Raw genomic sequence first — 6,784 nt, 5'->3', positions numbered from 1 at the left:
TTGTCGTGCCCATAAACGTACAATTCATAATCATTACTAAAAAACTGCTTTTACCTCTGATCGAGAAAGCTCTTTTTCCGGCCACCATCTTCACTTCATGTCTATTATTCTTGTTGATTTTGAAGAGGGCGTCCTCATTCCTCAATGCAAACTTGGATCATAGATAATTAGATAAACAAGATGCAAAACAGGCAGTGAAAGATTTAGGAGATCGAATCCTCAAGATATTTAGTATTACAGTTCTGTTACCACTTACCAGAATGCCAGCAAAGTATATATTAAGCTCTTGTAATCAATTGAGGAAGTACTTTGATCGAACTCGATCTATGTCATGCATCTCACTATCTATTTATTTCACTCCTCGTCTGGAACACATCTAAACCAAAAGAAAAAAAAGAAACAACATTCCCTTTGCATATACAACACTCAGAAAGGAGGAGATCGATGCAGAATATATATATATACAGAGACGACTTGATGCATTTATCTCGTATAAAGAAAAATGTGTATGAAAGCCTTCCCATATGCATGCACTAATTAACTAGTTAATATCGTTTAATTAAGTTAATAAATTAGTCGTCTGTCTTTGTATCTCAAATAAAGCCGCAGCGGATAATCAACATGAATCTCTAAATGTGATTCTCGATCTATTGTTGAAACTTGAAAGCGGACCAACAATAATAAAAAGCTTAAGCTTGACAAAAAGAATCAAAAATACTATTTCAATCTTGACCAGATAAACCGATAGACTGGCCGGACTACGACACAAAGGATGGAATTTCCATGGGAATTATTAGCGTGATTAAATAATTAACCCAGCAGTTTAACGAGTCTATGTAGAGTAGCCAAGCCTACAAAAACAAGTTTAGTGTAAGGTAATACACGCTAGCTTGATTAAGCTAATTAACTAAATAATCTTATTCTGCCATATATATATTAGCTTGGTTTGCTAATTATTGCCACTTGGTTAAGCTAAATGCTTCAACTTGTTATTCAAATTATTGCAGACCAATAATGGAGTTTAACGCTAAATGTTTCAACTTTCAACCATGGTTTGCCTTGAATCAATAGAACGTACTCAATAATGATATACTGGAAAATTCTAGAACGAAACTTTAGTGAGAATGTAGAATATGTGCAGTGCAAGGATCCATTACATATGGCTCGACGAAATCACTTTAGATGGAAGAATTACTTCTTCTTCTTCTTCTTCTTTTTGGGAAGAACATCTTGTATACGATAGTAATCATAGTAAGTTGTCACTCTGTGATGTTACGATTTCATCACTGCATATATATATGTATGTATATATAGAAATTTAGAAACATTTGTTAAGCTGCAAGGAATTTAGAACACGAAGATCTCCTGAATGGCAGGGTGGTCGTAGTTGACTCGTTAAAATTTGGCTCTCGAATAATATATGTAAGAAATGATGATACTTGTATTTGTATATATATATATATATGGGTAGGTTAATTATGGAAATTTGATTAATATATAACATTAAGAGCAATTCAAGATTTCAAACCTGACCCGTATGGCCTCTATATTGGGTCTGGTCCTGTCGAATCTTCGACCGATGTATATTTGTAGCAAGAGTTTTAACAAACACTTAGACATACCTTTACTTCGTCAAGCACTAGATTTAATTGGCAGTAGTAGTCCATAAAGTGCATGTGTATTGATGAGAATGACCATGTAAATTTGTACACACTTAATCTGGATAAATTCTTCATGTGAAAAGTTCAATAACCTATATGCATGCTAGCTTGAATTCCATACAACTTCGTCTTCTTCTTTTTTTTGTTCAAAAGCAGAAGTCCATACAACTTTTTTCTCAACAAAACAAGTCCATACAACTTTTAGACAGGAAAAACGAAACTATATGCAACAACTTTGGGTAGGGAAAACCAATAATGCTTCATCAATTTTCACGCAGCGGTTAAGATTTCTGATCACAATCAAGTCAAAGCCCCTGCATTAGCCGAAGAAATGTTCATTTTTAAGTTTTTCTTTTTAACCAGAATCTAACATAGAATTTTAAGAAAGCTTGTATTCGTATTTGTATTAATAGATCATGAAATTATATAACAACTTTAAATCTTAATTCAAAAATTGAGAAGTATATATGTATTCGAATACACGGTAGTGATGACAAATACGTGTATCGTTGTAATATGACCGGGTATGTGTAGAATGTATAATACCGGTACTCGATCAGTTCTTATATGTTTGATTCTGCTAGTCAATTTCAACCCCCTTAATTACCCCAATGAGATGAATCAATTTAACCACTGTATATTAAACATAAATCCATATATATGTTGTAGATTAACCTCTGCTAGGCTCATGAAGAATAATTCTAGAAATTGATTTTCAAGATCCTCAATTTGTACGTGGGTGTTGACTCTCCTCCGACCAACCGCTTTAACGGACAGTGGGTCCGTACGTCGCCGTCGCCGTCCACACCTCCACCGGCGCTGTATATTTCCCAGCTAGCTGCAATTAATTTTTCTCTCATCTAAATAGTGGTCGGAGATATAGCAGCCGCAAAGATGACAAAAACGAAATAAAAGAAAGTAATTATTAGTAAAGGGTTTCAAATGTTTGAAAAAAAAACCTATTCAAAAGCCACGTCCTCACTAGTGGTCTTCGTCAAACTTCGATCATTCCTCGAGGAAATTATTATTTGTACCCGGAACACCACCTGTTTTTTGTTCCCTTTTAATCTCATTGGTCCACGTGTTTTATCCTTATTTATGATTGGTGTATTTAATTACTTTTTTTTTCTTCCACCCCGTGCTGGTCTCCACATGAATCTGAGTTATATGATTGGCCGGGTACAACACATGTCAGTGCCACGTGGTTTTCCTCTTCTTGTATTCACAAACACATACGCAGAGTTCTCTCATCGATCATCACTTCTTCTAATAAGTGCGTACTTGTTGAAATATTAGAAGGCTATGGAGTTCATTGGGCGCTTAACAATGGGGGTCTCCATTGTCGTCGTTCTGTACTTATTCTGCAGATTGTTACTTTCTTGCTGGGTTTTTCCTGTCCTGACTTACAGGAAGCTTAAGAAAAATGGTTTAACGGGTCCGACGCCGAGTTTTCCTTTAGGAAATCTTAGCGAGATGAAGAAGAAGAATAGCCAAAGCTCTTCTTCTTCTTCTTCTACCCATGACATACACTCAACTCTCTTTCCCTACTTTGCTCGCTGGCAGAAAGCCTACGGTAAAAACCGACCTAGGAAAGTTTTTACTTACATATATAGTTTTTCATCATGCATGATCAAATGTAAGAATGTACTTATGCAGTACATTGTTGTTACATATTAATTAATGTGTTTGCTGTTATGGTGGTGCAGGGAAAATGTTCGTTTACTGGTTGGGCACAGAGCCATTCCTATACGTAGCAGACGCAGCCTTACTGAAAAAGTTGTCGTCGGAGGTCACCGCGAAGAATTGGGGCAAACCGGCGGTGTTTAGACGCGACAGAGCTCCCATGTTTGGGAATGACCTTATCATGTCCGAAGGGGATGATTGGGTTCGTCATCGCCATGTTATCACTCCGGCATTTAACCCTACTAACTTAAAGGTACTTATATCATATCTCTTTCTAAACTTGAATGAGTTAAGAAATAGAAATTTACAAGCTTTTTTTTTTTTTTAAGAATACCTAGCTCAATTGTATTCTATGCGACTATGTGCAGGCAATGACTAGTTTGATGGTGGAAACCGCAACAACAATGCTAGACAACTGGACTACTCAGATCAACACTTCCGGCACGCAAGAAATCGAGGTTGAGCGTTCGATTTCAGCAACAGCTGGGGAGATCATCGCCAAGACCAGCTTCGGTATTAGTTACCAAAGTGGTCGCCAAGTGTTCGAAAAATTGAGAGCACTACAAATGACCCTCTTCAAGACGAACAGTTTTGTGGGAGTTCCTTTTGGCAAATACTTCTACCCTATGAAAACCCTTGAAGCCGGAAGACTCGGGGAAGAAATCAACCAGCTATTTTTGTCGACATTGGCGAACGGAAGAAATCGATTAGATCAGAGACTAAGCAACACGACCTTCTCGGAATGCTGCTCAAAGAGAGCGATAAGCCGGGCAACTTCTCGAGGTCTCTGACCACACAGGAGCTGGTGGACGAGTGCAAGACATTTTTCTTCGGCGGCCACGAGACAACGGCATTGGCGATCACATGGACAATGCTACTTCTGGCTACCCATAGAGATTGGCAAGACGAACTGAGGGCAGAGGTTAATCAAGTTTTGGGAGATAAAGAAATTGATGTAAACAACCTTGCTGGACTAAAGAAGGTAACAACTCGATGCAACCACGTTATAATGTTATATCATATCATGCATGTGTTAGTGTTATAAACTTATACCAATACGGTGCTACTTATCTTGTACATAGATAAAGTCTATAGTGTCTAGCTATCACAATAAGATGGAGAAGAAAACACATTGCATGGTCGTCATGTTTTTTTTGTTTAGGGTTTTAGATAATTAGTTGCATGGTCTCCATGGTAGTATCGTATTCAATTAGTTAAATTAAGAATTTGCATGTATATGGAGGCCGTCAAAAATTGGGTACGTGTGTATGAATAGGCCTTTTCAACTTTGGTCTCTGGTCATGTCCTATTCTCCAAACCTTGGGATTGGTCAATGGTCAAACAACATTGGTAAAATATTAGGCGCGTCCCCATAGATTTGTCATATGCTAATTCTTAATTAATAAAGGGTGCTAAATCCTAAAGGAATACCATGTCATACTCGCAAACAATAACAAAGTGGCATCAGCGACAGATTGTTTCTAAATTAGTCATGTGTTAAGCTTAAGCTGTTGTTAATTAATATTTTGTTTTTGCTTAATGCAGATGGGATGGGTGATGAATGAGGTTTTCAGACTATATCCTTCAGGACCAAATGCACAGAGGCAAGCTAGAGATGACATTCAAGTGAATGAGGACCTAACAATCCCTAGAGGAACCAATATGTGGATCGACATTGTGGGAATGCACCATGACCCTGAGCTATGGGGTGAGGATGTGCATGAGTTCAAGCCAGAGAGGTTCAAGGATGACATACGTGGTGGGTGCAAGCACAAGATGGGTTACTTGCCATTCGGGTTCGGAGGGAGGATGTGCATTGGTAGGAACTTGACGGTTTTGGAGTACAAGATTGTGCTGAGCCTAATTCTGTCTAGGTTCTCTTTTACTGTTTCTCCTACATATTGTCACTCTCCTTCTACTTTACTCACAATGAGGCCATCTTACGGCATGCCTCTAGTATTCCAGCTCTTGGATTGAAGATTGTGCCTACCGTACCTTTTGAGTTGTAAAATCTCAATCTTAAGTTGTTTCAAAGGCTCATTATTCTAGCATACCGCATCCTCATATATGTTATCACAAACAGTGTATTTATGCTTGTTATTCTGACATTCTGACATGTGTTAATTGAATATGATTCGTTTTGAGTTCAAAAGAAAATGTTATAAGACTACTTCATTTTTAGAAACTAAATCGTTTGTCTAACATGTGCTTCATTTAACGGTTTCATGACGGAAATTAGACAGAGGTACTATGTTAATTAATACAAAAAATCCAATCTAAGTATCACGTTTCATAAGCTAGTCTCAAAACACTGAGTGATAGAAACCAAATTATAAAATTTAGCCTCGTGGCAAAATGATAAAGAAATTGGTTTCAACATGCTTTGCTGGACTAAAGAAAGTACGTAAGAAATTATGAGTGATACTGATAATTATAGAAAATAGATAGAAAAATATAAAATTACTATACCGTCATGCTTGCTGAATTTTGCTGAATTTCATGACCAAATTTGAAATCAACCACCCCATGTTGGACCCCCCTCCTTTAGTGATATACCGAACGGTGTTCGGTAGACAAACCCTTGAAAAATAGCTTCATGATTTGTTGTTTTTGACTTAATTAATGAGGTTTTTCGGCTATACCCTTCGGCACCAAATGTACAGAGACAAGCTAAAGATGACATTCACGTCGATCAATAAAGACCTAGCTAACAATTCTTAGAGGAACAAACATGTGCATCGACATTGCAACTATGCACCATGACCCAGTTTTATGGCATGGGTCTTTTCTACTATACATATGTGTATAGCATATATCAAGTCGTGAGTCGTCCGATCGTCTTGAATTTTGAATTGCTAAACGATCGGACGGCTCACGACTTGATATATGTCATATAAATGTGTATAGCAGCCGAACCCGCTCTATGGGGTGAGGACGTGCATGAGTTTATGCTAGAGAGGTTCAAGGATGACATACATGGTGGGTGGAAGAAGAAGATGGGTTTCTTGCCCTTTGGATTCGGAGGAAGGATGTGTATTGGTAGAAACTTGAGCTTCTTGGAGTATAAGATTGTGCTAACCCTAATTCTTTCTAGGTTCTCTTTTACTATTTCTCCTACCAATACACGAAGCTCTCTCTCTGTTTCTGGGTTTACCATCTTCTTCTTCATCGTCTAGCTTGACTCTTCTAGCACTATAATATACACTCGTATTAATCTGGTATGGTTGGACCGGTCCTCGTTGTTTCCTGCTCTATCTCCTGAAAGAGTAGAGGAATCGAATAGGACTGAGAAAGCACGTTCATTATTGAAGAATAGTACGCAAGAAATAAAAAGATTTGAATCATCCACAACAGTGGCTGCATGTATAATAATGATAATATTGTATTACAAACGAGTAAAATATCGTGGGCGTGGGTTTTATATACACAATTTCATAAAC

The 6,784-nt window shown here is 37.6% G+C and overlaps 1 pseudogene across 1 annotated transcript; it reads left to right on the top strand.

The window, feature by feature from the left end:
* Positions 1 to 2,987: 2,987 nt before the first annotated feature.
* LOC101314525 lies at positions 2,988 to 5,321 on the top strand (annotated as a pseudogene). The gene is made up of 4 exons (XR_185376.1): positions 2,988 to 3,234; positions 3,368 to 3,597; positions 3,713 to 4,326; positions 4,890 to 5,321. The product of XR_185376.1 is annotated as a cytochrome P450 734A1-like (transcript).
* The last annotated feature ends 1,463 nt before the right edge of the window (positions 5,322 to 6,784 follow it).

This window comes from Fragaria vesca, linkage group LG7 (genome assembly GCF_000184155.1).
Source record: "Fragaria vesca subsp. vesca linkage group LG7, FraVesHawaii_1.0, whole genome shotgun sequence".
Classification (NCBI taxonomy): domain Eukaryota; kingdom Viridiplantae; phylum Streptophyta; class Magnoliopsida; order Rosales; family Rosaceae; genus Fragaria; species Fragaria vesca.
The sequence above is the reverse complement of the archived record's forward strand: the minus strand, read 5'-3'. Positions and strand labels throughout refer to the sequence as shown.